The following is a 22,927-nucleotide window of genomic DNA, read 5'->3' as shown; positions in this document are numbered from 1 at the left end:
TCTCTTGCCTGCACAACGTAATAAGTGACTTTGTTCCTCATTTGCCTTCCGCAGTGATTGTGAGGCCTCCACAGCCATGTGGAACTGTGAGTCAATTAAACCTCTTTCCTGTATAAATTACTCAGTCTCAAGAATGTCTTTATTAGCAGTGTGAGAACAGACTAATACATCCCTACAACTCAATAGGATAATAAAAGCTAATAGCCTGATTTTTTAAATGGGCTAAGGACTTGAAAAGACATTTCTCCAAAGAAGATGTACAAATGGCAATTGGCTTATTAAAAGATGCTCAACATCACTAAACATTGGGTAAATTCAAATCAAAACCACAATGAGATATCACTTCATGTTGTGCACTATTGGAGGAAATGCAAAATGGTACTTTTTAAATTTTTCCTCAAAAAATTAAAAATAGAAATGTCATATGATCCAGCAATTCCGTATCTGGGTATTTATTTAAAAAAACTGAAATCAGCATCTCAAAGAGATTATCATCACTCCTATATTCATTGCAGTATTATTCAATATAGTCAAGATGTTGAAACAACCTAAATGTCTATTGACAGGTGAATGGATAAAGAAAATGTAGTAGGTACATACAGTGTAAAATTATTCATCCTTAAAATAGAAGGAAATTCTGCAACATGAGGCAGCATTGATGAACCTTGAGGGCATTATGCTAATTGAAACAAGTCAGTCACAGAAAGATAAATACTGCATCATTTTACTTATATGAGGTATCTAAAAATAGCTAAACTCATAGAATTGGAGTAAAATAGTCATAGTCAGGAGTTAAGGTGAGAGAAATGGGGCATTACTAATCAATGTACATGAAGTTTTAGTTAAAGATGAGTGAGTTCTAGAGACCTGCTGTACTCCATTGTACATGTAGTCAACAATACTGTATTGTATACCTAAAAATTGTTAAGAGGATAGAACCCATGTTGGGTTTTTACCACAATAAAATAAGATATTTTTTAAATGAAAAAAAATTCTGCTAGGAAATTGATTCATATACATGTGTCCATATATAACATTTATAAAATCCAAAAACATCTGAAATCTTAACATGCATTTCTCCCCAGGGAGTTTAGATGAGAAATATGGACTTCTACTTGAACATTATACTTCATTTAACTTTCAGTTTAAAGAACTTTACCACTTTAAAGAAATGGTGAGAAATTACTGTAAATAAAAAAAATTGCTGGGGCAAAAATCTCAAATTAGTGGTTGTCAGGGGCTGCAGAGACAAAAGAATTGAGTAACTGCTCATTGGGCACAGGTTTACCTCTGGGATGATGCAAATGTTTGGGAACTGCATAGAGGTGGCAATTGCACAAGACTGTGACTGTCCTAAATGCTTCTGAATTTTCCACTTTAAAATTATTAATTTTATAATGTTATATGAATTTTAATTAAATTATAAGTATTTTATAAAAATTGAAAAATTCACAATCTGTTACTAGCATTCTCTTTCATTATGATTACTTTTATCATTTATTTTAGAAAATGATTTTCAACAACTACAGTTTAAAAATTATTTTTCAACAATGACACTTTAAAGTGTTTTTTTATATTTTCCATATATTTCATATATGCAACATTATTTAAGCACATTTTTCTTCTAATTTATATTACCAATGGGAGCTTATAAAATGTGTGCTAGGTGGACTTTATAAGCTTTATAATAACAGAATTTTAATGGCAGTGAAATTAACTCATGACAATTCTATTTTGTCCTTTTAAGTTCACATATTCTTCAAGAAATTAGGAACCATTTATTTCAAAAGAAAAGTTCAAATTTTAATTATGTACATTTCAGAATAAGTATAGCTTCCCAGATTAAGAAATTTGTCACATTGAAATCAGAATTGAGAAACTGAAGATTATTTCTATTTTGAAGAAATTTATTCGCTTTACAAAAATATGTTCCTTTTAATGTATTAAATGAGTGATCGTGTTGATTTATATAGATGATTATCACCTACTTATGAGTAATATGAACATAAACTCATATCATAAAGGGATAAGAGTTGATTTTTACTAATGCAGGAAATTCCTAATGTCAGATTTGTTTTGCAAAATTTATTTCAACTATAGCATTGCATAGACATAGGTAGAGTATAAACAAAACATACCCATTTTTGTAGGTGAAATGAAGTATGTTAAGTATTTCAGTATAGTATTTACCAAATCTTTACCTTTAAACTACTAAAAATCAAATTATGGTTTGTAGCCTTTGATTTTGACTGTATGCCTTCAGAGAAACATCAGTCAGATTAATACACAATGACCAACTATCTTAGTTTAGGATCCCTTATAAACAGAGCTAGTGACAAGGACCTGGGTGCAGTTGTTTTATTCGAAAGGTGATTGCAAAAATCAGGAATGAGGCAACAAGAAGAGTAAAAACAGGCAAGGAGGGAAGAAAAGCTAATGTGAGAAGGTATAAGCAAGCTTCCTGAGGTGAATTTGCCAGAACTATCTGTGAATTGTTCACCCGAAGGATGGAAGTCTGTTTTCATTGGCTGCTTCTTCCATTTGCGGGTTGCCCCTAAAGTTGTAAATTCTCCCACATTTCCAGGCTGTGCTTGTACCCAGGCTCAGTGGGCTTCCACAGCATGGGAGGAGGCCCTGGATACAAAACACAAATCTGAGCAGCATAAACTTGAATGGAACACTGTCAGCACATGGTAAATCTAAGCTCCTCCAGAACATGGGTCCACGGAGCTGATCAAAACCAGAGGCAACCCGAGATATTATACTGCAGGATTCCAATGCATCTTGCACTAGACACATCAACTCAGGAATGCTGTGGGAAAACATTTCTTCCTTCCTTAATTTATTATCTTAAGCAGCTGACTTGTACAGACACCATGTTAAGTGATTTTGACATATTTTCTCTCCCAGCTTTTTCTTATTTATGTTTTATGGTCACCAAGATATAGCTTAATACACCATGGTAGTAATATGAAAATATTCTATAAAACTGTGGGGTATAAAAGAGATAATTAACTTTCCCAGGTGCCCACAAATTTCTCAGGTGTAAGGGTCACTATTTATTGAACTTCCAAGGACATACATACATTTTCTCTTATTATTCAAAAATGATGTTACTAATGGAGATTGTTCTCTCAGTGGCTGAAAAGATGGATGTGTGACTAATGGTCCTTTCCATCCTCCATAAATGCATACACTGTCCTTCAGCTATGACTTACTGTGACTGGAGCTATTTACAACCATGTCTCTTCCACTCACTGTCTTTCCAACACCTTTACTGAAATAGAAACACCCCATTTTGAATTGCATTGTGTAGTGCTAAATTGACTTTGCATTAAAAATAAAAGATTCTCTTTTAAAGAGAGCCCTCTTTAGCTTCCATTCTAATGCCTAGAGACATTAACCTGTACATACAAAGGAAAGGATAAAAAGGGGGTAAGAGGGGGAGGTGCTTTTCCATCAAATGCATAGAAAGCATTCAATATTTTAAAATCATAGATGCTTCATATATTACTTACATTACTGTTTATTTTGGTCTGTGTTTTCTCACTACTTATTGTGTTCTTAGATTTTTAAAGGTTATTAGTATAGAATTATTTTGCAGAAAAACTGATGGAAGTCTACCTCTTTGTTCAGTTCTCTCTGGCATGAATCCTCGCAAGATTTATGCCATATCAATCTTTTTTTTTCTATGTCATCACTTGCCAAATCTTTTGGGGTTTTCTTTTATCACAAATCTCTGGTTTCTATCCTGTCTTTTCTGGTCTTATTACCACCACCTAGCCAGATTTTCTTTCAATATTTATTATGTATATCTTATACGCTAGGCATTGTATTACATACAGTACACTCCTAAATTATTGCACATATGCAGATGCCTCTTACTCGCTTATCTAGACTTTTTTGGCTTGAAGTAACATGAAATTATTTAGACTAGTTCCAAATCAATACAAGATAAATAGCTAAGATAGAGAAGTATCTCAGACTATCCAGGAACAGTAAGCTATATCAAGCCATAAGAGGAACCAGAACAAGAGCTAGAAATTCATCAGAAACTCAGGCAATTGCTACTTTAAAATGATGAATGCATTAATGTGAATTCCCCACATGCATATTTACCCCTTGAGAGGCTTAGCAGTCCAGTATCTCAGAAGTCCTGTGACTTTTAAAATGGCAATTAGCTTAAAATGTACATTTTAGTTAGTACCTGGTGGAAAACTAAAATATGGCTTTAGGATCTTCCTCCACCTTCAGGCAATATATGTGGATTATAATAATGGTATTCTGAGTACAGAAACCTAGAAGTTGTTCAATTCAAGGAATTGACTCCAATCTTGGAAATTTCAGATAAAGTCAAAAGGAAAGGTAACATATTAGTCTAAGGCAAAAATATTCTTGGACAAGATAAGCCTCACAGTGTCTTTCTAAATCACACTTTCTCAATGTCGGCTCACATTTTGTATGGCTTGATAAGTGCTAATGAACAAAAGTTCAGTGAAAGGATTCATGCCATCCCATCCCAAGGTGTTGGAGATGTGAGGACCGATTATTCAAACTCTCATTGGCATGAAAGCCAAAATATTCCCAGAGAATTCTCTGGTACCTAGATGTGGAGGCTTTACACCGTAAAAATATTCTTCCCCTGAGTAACCTTGATGAACTCTCCTGCTAAAAGACAGATAGACGAGGCCACCCAAGCTTTACTGGCATCAATAGGTATGTGCCCTACTGGGCACAAAGACAGGAAGGGTGGCTAATGTGCTTAATGGGCTAGATGTGTCACATCTAGGGTGATCCCGTTGAAATGATCTTGCTCAAATAATAATGAATCTGAGGACTTTCAAGGCATAGACATGCTCGCTCTCGCTCTCTCCCTCTCTCTTTCTTTCTCTGTCTTTCATTCACACACACATACACACATACATACAAATGTGAATTGCTGAATCATCTCCCTTCTTTAAGAAGATGCATACTTGTGATAATACCTTAAGAATTCTGGTAGGCATAAACTAACATTCTGGGAAGGGGTAGAAACTAGGAATAAAACTGACATTATTTTGGCAAAAAGCCTCTCTTTTTGAGTCGCTGCAGGCAAAGAAGAACTGAAGAGCTGCAGCCATCTGGGAATTGGACTCAGTGGGCCATGTTTTTCCAGAGAGGGCAGTGTTATTTTCAAAACTCTCAGTAGGTAAGTGCTGCTTGTAGAACCTAGAGGTTTTACATGAATAGCTGTCTTACCTCAGGTTCTGATCATCTGAGGGATCTCAGGGGAATAGCTCACTGTGTGAACATTGCTCTTTGGAATGCCTGGGGAACCAAAGACTTCAATGGGCCAGTAACACACTGAAGACAGTTAGAAAATCCCATCCGTTCTCTACACTAGAAAGTATAGCCTGAAACAATTATAATAGTTTCTTACTTGAAATGTGAACTCATGAAAAGAACACATTGACTATAGTTATTTAAAGAATAACTGCATGTTTATATTTCCTTGCTTGTGCCCTAAAGTCACCAGTTTATATAAAGTTCCTAGCCATTGAAATATTATGTTGGTGCAAAAGTAATTGCAGTTTTTGTCATTAAAAGTAATGGCAAAAACCACAATTACTATCACTTGTCTTATGCTTAACACTAAACTACGGCACTGAAAAACCCTCTAAAATAATTTCTTAGGACAGTTTTCAAATGGATGTAGAATATTTGCATATTCTTTATTTCAAAAAGCAAGCCCTGTGTTAATTGCCTTCTCTAAAGAGCATTTGAGCATCTTTTCTAAGCAGAATGATTCCTCACATAAATCATATGGACAGGCTTCACCACTCTGCTCCTAGAAATGAGGCACTTTGATATTGATATCTTAAATGGCAGTGGTTAATTAACAAACAGAAATTCTGTCTTTTCAAAAGGTTACCTTCTCTCGATAGCTCCAAAGCTCCCTAGTGAGTTTTTCTTAGTATCTGTTCTCTTTTTCGCTGCCTCTAGCTTCTCATGGGAACTCAGAGGTGCCTCTCAAGGTCAAACTCAGAACCCACTAGTTCCCTTCTTTTGATCCACTCCTGCTCACCACAAAACCACCTCCTACTTGCTTCAGTTGCATCAAAAAACTGCACTGAACTGTCAATGAAGAATTCAGGTTCAGTAGAAGCTTCCACTAGCTAGAGACTCAGAAACCCAACACCAATTTTGTTGTAGTTACTAGAATCTCTTCAACTCCTATCTGGCTCAGAAAAGGGATGGTCTACATAGGAGAGAAGGAACTATTTCCTACCTCTATGCTAATGCTTGTGATATGTACAGGAGGCAGGGAAATACTAGGTAAAAAAGTTGGGGTCCCTGGCAAGGGTTCCACCCTCAATCCTGGACTTGGGGCCCTAAATGAGAATGTCACATCCCTGTTTTCCCACCCAAATGTTGCCTTTTGGCCCAACATGCCCCTATCCTGTGCCCATAAAAACCCCAAGCTTCACTGGCAGAGGAGCAGAGCAGCATGGCAGAGGAGAGAAGAAGCATCTGAACGTCAAGAGGAGAAGAGGCAGCTGGACATCAGAGTCTATGGTCAGAGAGGAGATCAGCTGGGGACGGTTGGCTATCATCTACCTCAGACCAGGGGAAGGTTATCTTCCCACTCCATCCCCTTTCCAGCACCCCATCTTCCTAAGAGCCACTTCCATCACTCAATAAAATCATCATTCACAATCCTTCAAGTCCATGTGACAAGAACCCAAGTACCAAGAGGGCAGGGTATAAAAGGCTGTCACTCTGACCCTCTACTGAGCTGGTTAACGCTTAGATACCTGCAGAAGGCAAATGCTAAAAGAGCATTGTTTGTAACACATGCCTTCTGAGGCTCCAGGGGTTTCAGGCAACCCCTAGACACTGCTGCGGGCCAGTACAGGATTTGTTCCTGCCAGTGCCCAAAGGCACCCGCCCCAGCTCCTGTTTCCACTCATCTGCATGCTCCACCTCTTGCAAGGGGTTTGAGCATGGCAGCTGAGTAAACAAGCCACACCCCTGTCGCAAGTCCCACGAGGGGTTCAATGGAGCTCTTCTGTCTCACTTGGTCATGGGTATTCCACAGAAAATGGGCTGGGGTCCAACTGGTACAGTTGTTTAAATGTCCAGCTTTTTAAAATTGATGAACATTCAGGTAGTACCCCCATGTATAAGCCTTGTCCAAGGAAAATAGTAAAGTCTCAGAACCCCAAACTCACTATGCCAAAGGGAAAGTTAAGCTTGGGAATGAGTCAGGCAAAAACGACCTTCCTTTATTTCCTAAACAGATAGCTCCAAGAATAAAAGGCCACATATCTTCCCAGGGGTCCTCCCTCACAAATTACTCATAAGGAAATTTTTTATCAGCTTCAAAATCTTTACCATAAACCAGAGTTCTGTTGAATCTCACCCTGACGATGCAAGTTAACAGCTTACTTTCACAGGTACAGGACAAAGATAGGACTAAAAATCATCCCTCAACCTACCCCAAGACAAATGTATATTTTACTTCTTCCTCTATTCTATGTCAACTTTATCTTATGTAAAATGCAGATTTACTGAGTGCCAGGTAAATGCATAATGGACTCACTCCTTCCCTTCCTGCCACTCTTTCCTCTTTAAATATTGAAGTCCTCAAAACACTATTTGGAGAAAGCACAGGGCACAGATTCTACTGAAACTTGTGTTTCCCATGCACCTCCTCGACCTTGGTGAAATAAACCTCTAAACTGATTGAGATCTGTCTCAGACACCGTTTGGTTTACAGGCTCAATGATTTCAGGGCTGATATGAATGCCTACGAATTGCCTGCTAGGTGCAAAAAGACAGGGCCCTGTTGCTGTATCTAACAATTGAGCCTCGATCACATCCACCCAACCTCTAAGCTACACATTGTTTCTGAAAAAAGAGGGGCACTGTTCTGTTCAGCAATCAGGACTCAGTCAGATCTACTCCAATTAACAAAACTCATACCACATCGCTGAATCCCAATAGGTAAGGGGGTAAGCATGGGTGAAAGAGAAAACACAAATTTCTGGAAGCAAATAGGTATTTAGGAAGGAAGGGCACCACCCCAAACATGCAGTACTAACTATCCAATACTGACAAATATTGGAACAAAGAGTGACAGCAAGACCTCTTACTTAGAGATTCTGAGCAACAGACCGCAAATACGAAGAAAATATCTTGTTACAAATGCTTTTAACTTTGCTTTGTAAAATTTTTCTGAATGTCTACCTCCACTTATTACAACTAAAGTTCTACAGATAGCATGCTATTTCCACACTAAAAGAGCTCCTGCATTGCAAAATCATTAATTTGCTTTATTTATTCTATCTGCTTGCCCAGATAGCTCATTATGTATCTATCTGAAGATTTTATAGATTAACATAGTTTTATGAATCTTTACATCTATTCTATAATAGTCTGAACATAACCTTTAATTTTTTCCAAATGCAATAGCAATTTAATGGGCTTCCTATTGTGCTTAATCCCTTTGTTCTCATATAATGTGGAACACACTTAAAATGTCTGTCTGCCCTTTCGTTGAATCCAGAGCTATTCATAATGTGATTTCTTCCTTCATCCTTCTGCTCTGCCCATTAAGGAGTAGTGTATACTATGTGAAATTACTGAATATTCAAGGAAGAAAAGCATAATTATTTCCGAAGCTCTGTGAGAGGAGTTTATGCCCTTTACATCAGTGGTTCCCAAATCTGAATGATACACAGAATTACTTGTGGAACCTTTTAAAATTTTCCGTCATTTGGGCTCCATCTTGATAGATTCTGATTCAGTAAATTCAAGATTATTTTTTATAACTGAGTTAATTCTCATGCTCAGGACCACTGCTCTCCCAGATAATAAATTCTGAGTGCTGTAATATACCACCCAGGCACCCAGGTTCCCCTTCAGAAATTGAGGACTTATTTCCACCAACTGCTGTGAATGCTGCTGGCCAAAAGGCCTAAGCTGCCACTCTTATAGTAATTGTTCAAGCTGAAAGGACTATTTCACCCAAAGGCATGTCATATCACAAGCACAAAGGCCCAGCCCTTCCTCCCACTTGGAGACAACTGTGAAGGGTCATTGCAGCTTCAACTCCCCATTGAGATGGCTAAGGCCTGTAGTATCCCAGATCCTTCTGTTATGGGATCTTTGGGGTATTGACCTTTCTGGCCAGAAATCTCTGTGGCTGGTGGTGTATTTGCCCGAGTTTTTCTTTGACCTGCTGGGTTCATTCTGCCCACTCAACCTGGCAGGCTGCACTTGGCTCACACTACCCGTCTGGGTCCCATGCCTGCCAAGGGGGACTGTGTGGAGCGTCAAGGGGTGTGTGAGTGAGCATGGGGTCCAGCCCTGCTCAGTCAGATATGCTGGCTGCTACAGTGGGGCAGGCAGCTCCAGGTGCCAGCATGGGCACAGGCTCTCTGTGAGGCTGTGGCTAAACCAGGAGCACCAGAAGAACCTTCCACAGCTGGCACCAGGGAATGCAGTGGCTCCCAGAAGCTTGGAGATGCTAGGAACTGCAGGGCCCCAAAGAGGGAGTCACAGCCCTGGCGGGGGGAGCTCCCAGGTCTGGGGTCTCTAAAGGGTTGCAGTTCTTCTTTCCTTCTGTTTGCCCACAACATGGTGAGCAAGGAGCATGTCTCAGCCCTGTTTGTGTTGCCTTTCAATCTCACCATTCAGAGGTTCCTGAGTTCATGTCCTGCACCCAGGAAGAATGAGATACACAGACAAGTAGAGGGTGAGCAAGAGGAAGAGGAGATTTATGGAGCAATAGAACAGCTCAGAGGAAACCCACAGCAGGTTGCTCCTTTCTGCAGCCAGGGTGTCCCAACAGTGTTCAGCTACTAGCAGAGAGGGTAGCTCCTCTCTGCTAGGCAAGTCATCCCAACAAGTGTTCAGCTATCAGCAGAAAGGACAGATAACTCCTCTCTGCAGCTGGTCATCCATTATCTCCTCATCATCTCTCCATTGTCTCTGCAGCTCTCAGCAGAGAGGAAGCCCTAGAGTGGGTGGCTCCTCTCTGCAGGCAAGTTGTCCTGTCATCTGTTCAGCTCTGGCTGAGCCCAGGGCTTTTATGGGCCTCAGAGGGGAGGAAGTACATGCCAATTGATCCTTGGGCAGCCATGGGCAAGGCCAGAAAAGGCACCACAAGTTCCCACTCTGGTCTGTGGGACTGGCAGCCTGGCCCCCAGCCTTCAGGCCCTCCTGCCCTGAAGGTGGGGCCTCACTGGGGACCCATTTCCTCCTACCCAGGAGCCTGTCTACCTCCTGCTGCCAGGCTGCTTGCACAAAGGGGCACCTGCAGGTCAGTGCCAGGCTGTCTTCAGCCCCCCATCAGCCTCCCTCCCATGCTTGTTAGTGCCCAAATTCCAGAGGGGCTGAGGCAGCAGGGGGCTGGTGTGTCAGCACTGCCCCAAGCATGTGTATCCCTGGCCAGGCTGTGACAACACCCAGGCTCAGCTCCATGTTGCTCTAAGTTTGGAGCAGGTGTTGACAGCAGAGAAAAGCCAGGCAGTAGGAGCAGTCACTTCCCAGCCTGCAAGGTCTTGGTGTGGTGGCTTGGGGGGCAGGGATTTCCCAGTCCCTAAGGGTGCGGAGAGACCCGGGTCCACAGCCCTGACTTGGGTGGCTGCAGCTGTTCCCAATAGGGCAGGGCTGCTTCCTGCTCCCAGATCCCACTGGTTCCTTGGAGCACGCAGCCTCAGCTGCACCTCCCCTCGCAGCCTGGGTCTGGGGCTTCAGGTCCTTGCTGGGCCTGGGCTGGCATCCTGGGCAGGAGCTACGTTGCTGTGAGCTTCCCCCATGACACCAGCACTCAGGGACAGCCTGAGGCTCCCCCATGCCTGGCTCACAGCCCTGCCCAAGGGGTACCTCTAGGAGTGGATTGTAGGCCATGGGCCCTGGACTCGGCCATCTGGAGTGTTAGGCTCCATGGTCTCCCCAATGCAGGGTGGATCCTGGAGACGCAGTGCTAGGTGGCCCCGTGTAGAACCTCCTCCCAAGGCACAGGAACCCAACATACTCAGTGGGGTGGACACGGTGGCTGCATTCCTGGCTGGGTCCCTGAAGTGGGCATTGCTCCCACTTCCTGCCCCAGACCCCCGAAGTGCAGCCCCAGCTCTGCCTCAGGGCCCCTCTCTGCTCTACCCCACTCCTCCCCATCTGGTGAATGACATGGCCCAGCCCTATCCTGGTGGACCCCAGGGCAGCAGGCTGCTGGAGGCTGTCTTCCTCCTCCCCATGGCATCCCCGTGGCAGCAGCATGATGGCAGCAGCCACTCTGGACAGCCCACCACTGCCATCACTTCAGGTGTTGATCCTGAGAATAGTCCCTAATAAACCTCCTGCAGGCTGTTCTCCCTTTCATAGTCAGTCTCCTGGGGCACCCAACCTGTGATACATATTATCATTAGAGTTTGAATGTCAAAAAAGGAGCCTTCCCTATCTTAAATAAATTTCTCTTCAATCAGAATATAAACCAATTCCAAGAAGGAAACAATCAAACAATTTATTCCCTACCAACCTCCAAAGAAACCAAGCTGACTTCTCTGCTCCCTTTTGTCAGTCACTAACTCACAGCTTCCTGCCTACCGCTGTGCATTTCTTCCTACAATGAAATACCCTTTCCTTTATTTCTCTTACTCAAAACCACATTCCTCTTATTGCCATTCATGAGTACACTCATCCCTGAAGAAGTGTTGCCACCTAACTTTTTCAGCATGAAGCTATGAATGTGCCTGTAATCTGTCATATAATCATGGATTTCCTTATATATTGACTTGTACTCTATAGAGAATATGTGCCTAGAGAGAAGAAACTGAGCCTTCTGTTTTGTTTTACGTTTGTTTTTGTTTTGCTTTGTTTTACAAAGTATGCCTGTTGAATGGCAATAAAGTTAAGACGATAGAGAATAATGATCAATGTTCTAACATAAGACATTGTTCTCTCTAGCCACTGATTTTACCAGGCTTTCTGAAAGATAAAGTGATGTACTTATATATACAGTCACACACTGTACTAAAAAGCAATCCTTCCTCCTAGTGTCATGACTTAACTGAAATGTTCGAAGTTTCATTATCTTTATTATAAAGTACTTGATGCTTTTTCTTTGAACTGGTTACTTTGACTTGTATATATGTTTGAACTAAAAGATTAATCTGTAATGTTTTAAATTATTTTGTGTGGTAAATTAATTTTGATTGCTATAATGTGATAATGTAATTAGTAGTTCTCTTTCTTAATGTCTAAATTATAGTTTTCAGTTGTGTTTTTACAGTAATGTGCATTGTTGTTGAGTTGTGTTGTGTCTTGTTTGAAAGGATAAAGGAATGAATTTTTTTTTCTAAGAAAAAGAAATAATCGGGAATTAGACTAAGAAGACTTGAATCTTGAGTCCTGCTCATCATTGACTGGCTTTGGCACTTTGGAGAGTTAGTTACCCTCTCTGTGTTTCAGTTTACTTTACTGTAAAACAGGGGTTAAAATAATGCTCACCACTTAGGGTTGTTGAGAGGGACGAATGAAGAGGTTCAGGAGATATACTACCAGGTGCCTGGCACATGGTAAATTCATGGTAAAGTTTACCTCTTGCCAAGACCAGCTGGGTCAGGGAAACTCTAACCCAGCAGTGCTAGAGGAATTAAAGACACACACACAGAAATATAGAGGTGTGAAGTAGGAAATCAGGGGTCGCACAGCCTTCAGAGCTGAGAGCCTCAAACAGAAATTTACCCATGTATTTATTAACAGCAAGCCAGTCATTAGCATTGTTTCTATAGATATTCGATTAACTAAAACTATCCCTTATGGGAAACGAAGGGATGGGTGGAAATAAAGGGGTGGGTCTGGCTAGTTATCTGCAACAAGAACATGCCCTTAAGGCACAGATCACTCATCCTATTGTTTGTGGTTTAAGAATGCCTTTAAAAGGTTTTCCACCCTGGGCGGGCCAGGTGTTCCTTGCCCTCATTCCCGTAAACCCACAACCTTCAGCGTAGGCGTTAGGGCCATTATGAACATGTCACAGTGCTGCAGAGATTTTGTTTACGACCAGTTTTGGGGCCAGTTTATGGCCAGATTTTGGGGGGCCTGTTCCCAACAACCTCTTGTTAGCATTTGAAAACCTTTCCAATATCAATAAGCCAGAACCCTGCATCACGGTTGATATCATATTTCAGCGCATATTAGAGAAGTAACCCAATCATAGTACTTTTATTTTTAACTCTCAGAAGTGGACATGGCTCAGGTCAGGAGAATAATATATCAAAGGAGCAATTAGCTGGATACTATGGCAGTATTCTTCTTATCTTTCCAGAAAATTATGTACGTTGGTTGAATCAAGTGTCTAAGCTGGTGGTTTTAAACCACAGTAATCGTCAAAATAACTTGTAGAGATTTTTTAAAACATACTTTTCCATCTCACTTTGATATTTAAATTTAGTTGGAATGACATGAATCTGAAGTATCTGTATTTTAAAATTTTCTACAGATGATTCCCATGTGCATTCAGGGTTGAGGCACAACGGTAAAACTATTAGGTTAAAGACTATCGGCATTGCTAATTAGGTCATGGAGAAACATAGGTAAGATGATAGCTGGGATTTGAAATAGAATATTCCTTGTGAAAGTTAAACACGCATGGACATATAATGTATTAGGGCAAAGAGGTAAAGTTTCTTTAAAATGAAAGAATGGCTCCAAGGCCAAGATATAACTGTACCTTCCTGAAGCCATTAATAACTTTTTCTTTTTTTTTTTTTTTTTTTTGAGACGGAGTCTTGCTATGTTCCCCAGGCTGGCAGGACTCAGCTCACTGCAACCTCTGCCTCCTGGGTTCAAGCAATTCTTGTGCCTCAGTCTCCCAAGTAGCTGGGATTACAGGCATGCATCACCATGCCTGGATAATTATTTTTGGTATTTTTTTGTAGAGACAGGTTTTTGCCATGTGGGGAGGTTGGTCTCAAACTCCTGGCCTCAAGTGATCCGCCTGCCTCGGCCTCCCAAAGTGCTGGGATTACAGGTGAAAGCCACTGTGCCCAGCCTTGAAGCCATTAATATCTTTAGAGAAAGCATGTATCTATTAGAAAAAGTGCTGATGATCACTGGAAGAACATAAAATGGAGAGTCACAGAAGAAAGACGTAATATTCTTCCAAGAATTATGCAAGAGAAAGGAAATGTTTACCAGGGACGTCAAAAGCTAGAATTATATTAGTAAAGAAATGCCTTTTGGGAAAATGAATTTATATGTTATCTTAACCTGAAAATTCTTAATCTGTACTACAGTGTTCTAATTCTGTGATCATCCAGTAATCTTACTGATATTTGGCATGCTATAGGGAGAAGCATTCATGTTGAACTAATGTGAGTAGTTCTTCCAAGTAACAAAATTTTCACTGTAAACTAAGACACAGATATTCATGATGAATACGTAGATGGACATCGGTCTCTTATGAACTTGACAAATCTAAGTAAGAATCCCAGAATGTAATCAAGTTTAAGATACAGGCAAGGTGAGTTCTTAAGCCTAAAAAGCTGAGAAACAGACCTCAAATGGTGGTAAATCCCAAGTTTGGAGTCCGAGCGCATGAGTTTCTCTACCCACCAAAAGACATTCCTCTGCTTTACAGTCACCAAACTTTGCTGCAAGAAATGTGTCAGATTTGTCAAGTGACGTCCTGAAGCAATAGGAAAGTCTTTTCTCATTGTCTAATCCTTTAGGGCAGGAAGTTTTGCAAAATGATTGCATATTTATAGCTTTTCTCCAATCTCTAAATTGGTCTTTTAAAAAAAAGAGTTGAAAATACATTTTTTAAAACTTCAATAATATTGTGTCTGACAGTGATGTGAGCAAAATCACTAACTCTGTCGCCAGTGAGCAACAAAAGAAGCTGGTTTGATCGATCAGAAAAAGCATCAGTGTTGACTACATCCCACTATCTGAAAAGCCAATCTGTAAAGTGTTATCTGTAAAAGAAGCAAAGGAGTGCTGAAGGGGGGAAAAAAGGAGCTGCAAAAACACCATTTAGTACGTCCGTAGGTGACAAGTAACAAAAGACATGAAAAGTGAAAAAACATTTAGCAATTTCTGAAATAGTTGGAGAGTCTCTTCTTGAATAATCTTTTTTGGTAAATGTTTTCGTAATAAAATAAGTAAAGGCAAAATTAAATAAAAATCCACAACTGAAAATATAAACTGAGGAAAGAAAAAAGAGACATCTGAACTGAGGTTCAAAGAATGTAAATAAGAGAAATGTTTCGAATGGAAAAAATAAAAATTGAAGCAATTCTTGGTAAGACTAATGACAACTAAATCCCAAAGCTAAATGACTATTAAATTTGGGGTGGAGAGGAGATAAAACTATTTTAAAAGTCTGTTCAGTCACTCACCTTTGTCACTTAGACATCTCTTATAAGAGGAAATGTGACAAGCAATTAAAAAGAAAACATTATGGTCTTGATTACCTTGTGTAAGAAATTGATTCCTTTCTCTTGTTTCAAGTTGACGGAATTATCCAGAGTTCCTTCTACCTCATGCCCCAGCAGATACAAGCTAAGAAAGAAGAAAAATAAGTTGATTCTTTGCTTGCTTTCCCATATAATACAACCCCAGGAACTATATCATTAGATTGATAGGTATATGGATAGACAAATGTGTATGTGTATATACCTTTATTTTGTAGAAAATACAAGAAATATGGAAAGTAAAAAGAGAAAATAAAAAATTGTTGGTTTTTTTGTTTTTATAATGAACATTTTAAAGAAATTTCTTCTACGTTTACACAAACACATACATTCAAACATATGTATATATGTGTGTATATACATTTTTTTTCCATTTAATAGCTTTTCATATCCTACTTCATCCCATCCCCTGTAATCAGTCCTCTAAGGAGTTTTAGGCAATAGACATCCACCTACATTTGGCCCTTTAAAAAAAAGAGTAATAGTTTCAGTTTATAATTCTAGTTCTAAGGATATAAATTATCTTGGGCTTAGTGAGTTTATACACAACTTTCTAGCAAATTTTCATAAACAGTATTACTTCATAAATAGAATTTATTAGTTCTAAATCCAAGATCAACAGTAAACATTTAAAATATTGATGTATGTATAAAATATATCACATGTGAATCTCGTAGTTTTATTTATTTTATTTATTTATTTTTTTGAGACAGAGTCTCGCTCTGTAGCCCAAGCTGGAGGTGCAGTGGCGCGATCTCGGCTCACTCCAAGCTCTGCCTCCCAGGTTCACACTATTCTCCTGCCTCAGCCTCCAAAGTAGCTGGGACTACACGTGCCCGCTACCACGCCCTGCTAATTTTTTGTATTTTTAGTAGAGACAGAGTTTCACTGTGTTAGCCAGGATGGTCTCGATCTCCTGATCTCGTGATCTGCCTGCCTCGGCCTTCCAAAGTGCTGGGATTACAGGCATGAGCCACCGCGCCCGGCCAATCTTGTAGTTTTAATAAGTGTTATTTTAGCTAAAATTCATAAAGTTGGAAATATTAATGACTAGGATTCATCATTTGAATTCTTGGATAATAATAATTTGTCACATGAATTTCAGGGGTAGTTCTTTTTAAACTTTCTCATAGTTGAAAGAAAATGTATCATAAAATAAGAATATATGCAAACAAAAATATATTTTATATATCAACATATTAATATATTTTTATTTAAAAATTGCTTTTATTAGACAATCATAGTGGGTCTGTGATATGCCACACAACTCCCCACTTTGAGGATTAAAGTACTCATTCCCCCAACTACTGCAAGAGTTGACAGCTAACAGTTCTCACCCCTTTTGGGGGAACTGCCATTATTTGAAGAGAGTCACTTTGCGCAAGTTTATGCTCCCTTCCCAGGGATGGCTTGGATCCAGTGACTAGCAGCACAGGGATACAAAGGCTTGTATGCTTGCACCAACTTATGATACCGTTGCTGTGGTAGTCTAGCTCCAGAGCTTCTTGCTGGCATGGCTCTCTCATGCCTTTGTTGTGACTACATTAGGGTTCAACTTCTCCCTCTGCCCAGTTAAGCTTCCTACACTTCCCCAACAGGTGCTAATCCTAAAAGAACTCCTCAATAAGCTTCTGCATGCTGGTGTCCAATTCAGAGTCTGCTGCCTAGGTAACTTGACCCAGAACCACAATTATCAAACAGATTAAACGACTCTAAAGTGGCCACTATATATTGGGAGGAAAGTTTTGTCATCTGATTACAAAGCTAGGAAGTGGTGTCTTGTTGCTTAGGATTTATCTTCCACATCCTATATAGCCCTTTACTTTAAAGAGCAGCATTGGTTTTCAGAGTAGCACAGATGTTGTGGTCACTGATGGATTATCCTCTCGTTCCTATTTGATAAAATTATAGAGCAAATATGCTGTAAGAATGACACTTTAAAATAATCCTTTCTCAAAACCAGTATTATAAAGAAGGATTTCAAAGTTTGTGTGATCTCCTTTTAACACAGAGGAAATAGGCAAAATGCAGGACTATTTTTAGCCAATTATGACTATACAAATAACCCTCACATTACTTACTACAGATGTCTACTTTTAAAAGCAGCTATTACAAGGAGAAATCAATGCTACTACCCAACCTAATATTTTATTTTCTCCTCCCCAAGTTTTCTTCTTTAGTAAGAACATTTATATTTCAATTAAGCATCAATTCTTATAGGTATACTGTAGAGCTTTACACCTACATTAGGATGTCACAGTTGGAAAAAATGGTAGAAGAGAAACTTTCTGCCTACAGATGTGAAGAGTATAGAAGGAAAATAAGAAATCATCTCTTAATCTTCCAAATTATTTTCATATCAAATTTTGTATTTGCAACAAATTTTAGGCACTGAACAATATTGTACTTGATTTTACAACATTTATTGAGTGTGTATTATATACAAGGCACCATTTTTTGTGGTATATGGAATGTAAGGGAGTTGATATTCCAATGTGGGGGCATAAAACACATGCTTTATCAGCGAGATTGTGAAATAACTAGGGAGCTGTCTAAGGGGATTGAGTGAAAGCAGAGAATGTCATGTCACTAATGCTCCATGAGGATAATGCCATTTAACAGAAGATCGGAGGAACAGATTACACAGGGAGTGGAGAGAGTGGTCATTTCAAACCAGCACTGTAAATAAAAGGGCATGAAAGTAGGAAGGAATGAAAGAGATCTGCAAGGAAGGCAGAAATAGCTATTGTTATATTTCTACCTTCTCTCTGGAAGCTTTGATTAATCAATGTAATAAGCTACTCTTTTTCTTAACATCACTTTAAACCCAGCCTAAAGAGAAAACAGATAATAATATGAGAGCTAGCATAATTAACTCCACCAGTAGCAATGTCTTCAAATGCAAGATATGAAATCATCCCATTAAACATTTCTGGGGAAAGCAAAAGTGAAATTTAAAAAATTGAACCAGAAATACTTTTCTGGGAGTTGTAAGATACTGACGAAAAAGAATTTCTATCTATATCAAAAGGACTTAAGCCAGAAAATGCTAATGTAATATCTACTAAGATCTGCTCCTAGTGCTTTTGTTGGGTACTTAATAGTTATATTTCATATGGTTTTTAATTAAAATAGGCAATCTTTTATTCCAGTGGAGAGTTAAAACAAAATTAGAGTTTCTTTAAGCTCTTACATGATAAAGCAGACCTCTAAGGAAAAAATTTTACATATTTTTAACTCTTGAAAAATATTTTGGAATCATTTCATTAGTCATAACTGAAAATAAATTATATAAGGTAGACTAATGCTATTTCCTCATTTAAATATGAAAATAACTGCAATAAACTAAAGTGGCACTATTTATAGTACAGCTTTAAGGCCTAGTTTAGTGGTCTATAGACAGAATAAGTGAATTATAATTTTAGATTGGAACAAAGATCTTAAGAAGCAACTTGCTGTAATACATTCTGGCATAATACTAACAATGAAATAGTACATTTGAAGAAAGCAAAATGTGTGCAAACTACAACCCCTCCCATCCACCACAGGGCAGTGGCTGTGGCTGGCTGGCTATAGCTCATCATCTATACATGAGCTGCCCTTGTCCCTTTTAATCCTCAGTGAACAGTGTGAGAATATTTCTGTTTAAACTGGCCTCAAAGGAAGCTGAAGGAAGTTACAGTCTGTAAGAAAGGCTATAAAATATGAAGAACGTCTGTCTCCATGTGTGCTACAGAAAATCTGACTTGGAGCTTTTTGAGGTGTGTCACAAAGTGTAAAGGAGTCTAATCATGGCCTGTGTGGATAATGAGAGAATAAGATCAGACCTCCCACAATGTAGAGAGTGATTCCTCTACCCTCTACACACCTGAGGAGGGAGCCTTCAGCTCCCATCACCCACTGCCTGCCCACAGCACAAACCCACACTACATCATATGGATTCACAAATACTTAATTAGCGCCCAAGAGATGACAGGTAGCATTCTGGGTCCTCAGTGTTCACTCAAAACTGAGAGAAGAGCGATCACCTAGCTGGTACCTGGTCTAGTAGACAAGACAGGATTTAAGCAAGTAAACTGATAGACAAATACATAATATAAAAGACTTGTGAGTACCCTTAAGGAAAAAAGGAGACAAATGGCATTTAAGCTGAGGCTTGATGGATAAGGAGCCAATAATTTGACAGTGACTGAAGATCTTTAAGCTCAGAGGTAGCAGCTGCTGTGGATGCCTTGAGGCAGGAGGAGCTTGAGTTGAGACTATGAAAGGACATTGGATGGGGAGCATAGAATGTGAGAGAGAGACTCGGAGGTCAGCAGAGCCACATCATGTAGCACACACAGCCAAATACAAGGTTGTTATTCTACTGCTATGGGAAGCCACGTGTCATGCTCTGAATATGTGTGTCCTCCTAAAATTCACATATTGAAATCCGAAGCCCCAAAAAGATGATATTTGAATATGGGGCTTTTGGGGGTGATTAGCTCATGAGGGAATAGCTCTCATGAATGGGATTAGTGCCCTTATAAAAGAGACCCCACAGATATCCCTTATCCATTCAGTCATGTGAGGTTACAGTGAGAAGATGGTTGTCTATGAGGAAACAAGCCCTCAGCAGACAGTGACTCTGCCTTGATCTTAAACTTCCCAGCTTCCAGATTGTGAGAAATATATATATTTCTGTTGTTTATAAACTACCTAGTTTGTGGTATTTTGTTATAGCAGCCCAAGCAAACTAAGACACAATTCTAGGATTTTAAGGAAAGCGGCTGCCCAATCTGCTTATATTTTAAAATATTATGGCCAGGCACAGTGGCTCATGCCTGTAATCCCAGCACTTTGGGAGGCCGAGGCAGGCGGATCACGAGGTCAGGAGATCGAGACCATCCTGGCTAACAAGGTGAAACCCCGTCTGTACTAAAAGTACAAAAAAATTAGCCAGGCGTGTGGCAGGCGCCTGTAGTCCCAGCTACTCAGGAGGCTGAGACAGGAGAATGGAGTGAACCCGGGAGGCAGAGCTTGCAGTGAGCCGAGATCGTGCCACTGCACTCCAGCCTGGGTGACAGAGCGAGACTCCCTCTCGAAAAAAAAAAAAAAAAAAAAAAAAAAAATTCCTACTTCAGCAACAACAACAACAAAACACAAATTTTAAAATGGCAAGGGCTTGAATAAACATTTTTCCAAAGAAGGTATACAGATGGCCAATAAGCACATGAAAAGATACTTATGGTCATTAATCATTAGGGCAATACAAATCAAAATCACAATGAGATAGCACTTCACACCTATTGGGCTATCATCACAGAAACAAAACCAAAAAACAGCATTGGCTGGGATATGGAGGAACTGGAAACCTTGTGCATTGCTGATGGGAATGTAAAATAGCTCAGCTACTGTGGAAAACATTACAGCAGTTCCTCCAAAAATTAAGCATAGAATTACCACATGATCTAGCAATTCCACTTATGGTTAGATAATCAAAAAAAAATGTCAATGAGAACTCAAACAGATATCTGTACACAACGTTCATAGCAGCATTATGTACAACAGCCAAAAGGTGGAAACAACCCAAATGTCCATCAACAGATAAATGATGAGCAAAGAAATGAGGTAATGTGTGTGTGTGTGTGTGTGTGTGTGTGTGTGTGTATAATAAAATATTTTAGACTTAAAAAGTAAGGAAATTCTGAAATATTCCATTACATGGATGAATCTTGAAGACATACTGAATGTTGTACGATTCCACTAATCTGAGATACCTAGAGTAGACATAGCCCCTGATGGTTGCCAGGGGGTGAAGGAATGGGAAATGAAAATCATTGTCTAATTATACAGAGTTTCAGTTGGGAGGATATAAAAGTTCTGGAGATGAATGATGGTGATGATTGCACAACAATGGAAATATACTTCATACCATTGAACTGTACACTTAAAAATGGTAAAAATGGTAAGTTTTATATTTTTCATATTTTACTACAATAAAAATATATTATCTTTATCATAAGCTACCTCTAGAATTTTTAGGAAATCAAGAATATTAATTGTATCATTCAAATATCATGTACTTCTATAGAATCTTTATTTTCTGACCTATTAGTTGCTATACTGATTACTATCTGCCAGTTTACTTAATATCTCTTTGTGTTGTGTTAAAGGTACATATTAATATTGAATTTTGAATATTTCTAGTTGTTTAATTTTTATTTCAACTTATTCTTGACTAATCAAGAGATTTTATTTCACAACCTCCTGAGGATCTTAAACTGTGCTTACATTAATTATTTACTTTCTTTTTCATTGCTCTGGGAATTTCTTCACACATTTATTGTGAGCTATAATTTTAAGTTAATTTTGTACCTCACTTTTGAAATGTTCATATGTCAATTTGTTTTAAGTGGAAATTGGGTTTTTGTTTATTTTGAAATTTATTTTTCTTTATCTTTTCCCTACCCCCAAGTCTGAATATTTTATGGTTCCTTCAACTTAAGATTTTGGGGTCACTCAATTCCAAATAACATTTTATGCTGTTCATTTCAGACTTTCTAGCTCGTAGAAATCCTAGCCAGTTACACAGTAGCCCTGGCTCTCAGTATGTGCCTTTTCTGTTCTCAAGTTCTCTCCAGGCAAGGGCCTCTTCAAAGGCCACCACTCCAGGCAATTATCCCAGTTCTTCTCACCTCTTGTGCACATTGAGGAGTCCTGCCTCAAATCCACTTTTGTGGACTACCCCTGGTTCCAGATCCCTAGCCATGTGGGCCCTCACAGGGGTTATCTGAGCCCCTTTGTTCTTCAGGAGTGAAATCCCGGAAAGTCATTGGCTTTTTCTGTTTCTGGGACTCTGCTTATCTTAGTGTGTTTTTGTTTCTTTTCTGGCATATAAATGTAAGATGTGTTGATGAAACAAGATATTTCCTTGACCCCTTCATGGGATTCACAAAGGGGTGGGTTTGCTTACCCAGCCCACAGCTGTCAACCCCTCACAGGACCAGGAACACACAGGTGAGCAGGTGCAGGGGCCAGAACAAGTGCTTCTGGGCACTGGCAGGAGTAGAACTCTGTGCAGCCCTGGGGCACCATCTGGGGGGGTACCCATGACCCCGGGAGCTCCAGAAGACATGTGTGTTACAGTGTGCTCTTTTAGCTTTGCTGTCCATGGATGGCTTAAGTGTTTCAGAGCTCAGTGGAGGGTCAGGGTGACAGCATTTTTGTACCTGCCCTCTTGGTACCCAAGTTCTTGTCCAGCATCCAGGAAGAATCAGGTCACATGAATGGATTGAAGGGTGTTAAATGTGGAAGATTTTATTGAGCAGTGGAAGTGGCTCTCAGCAGGAAGGGGAGCTGGAAAGGAGATGGAGTGGGAAGGTAGTCTTCCCCTGGAGTTTGGCCATGCTCAGCTGAACTCTTCTCTGAAGTTCTGCCATTAAGCCATCTCTCTAAAGTCAAGCTGCTTCTCTCTGATGTCT

The sequence above is a fragment of the Pongo pygmaeus genome, chromosome 3, assembly GCF_028885625.2.
Source record: "Pongo pygmaeus isolate AG05252 chromosome 3, NHGRI_mPonPyg2-v2.0_pri, whole genome shotgun sequence".
Taxonomy (NCBI): domain Eukaryota; kingdom Metazoa; phylum Chordata; class Mammalia; order Primates; family Hominidae; genus Pongo; species Pongo pygmaeus.
Note: the sequence above shows the minus strand (reverse complement) of the source record.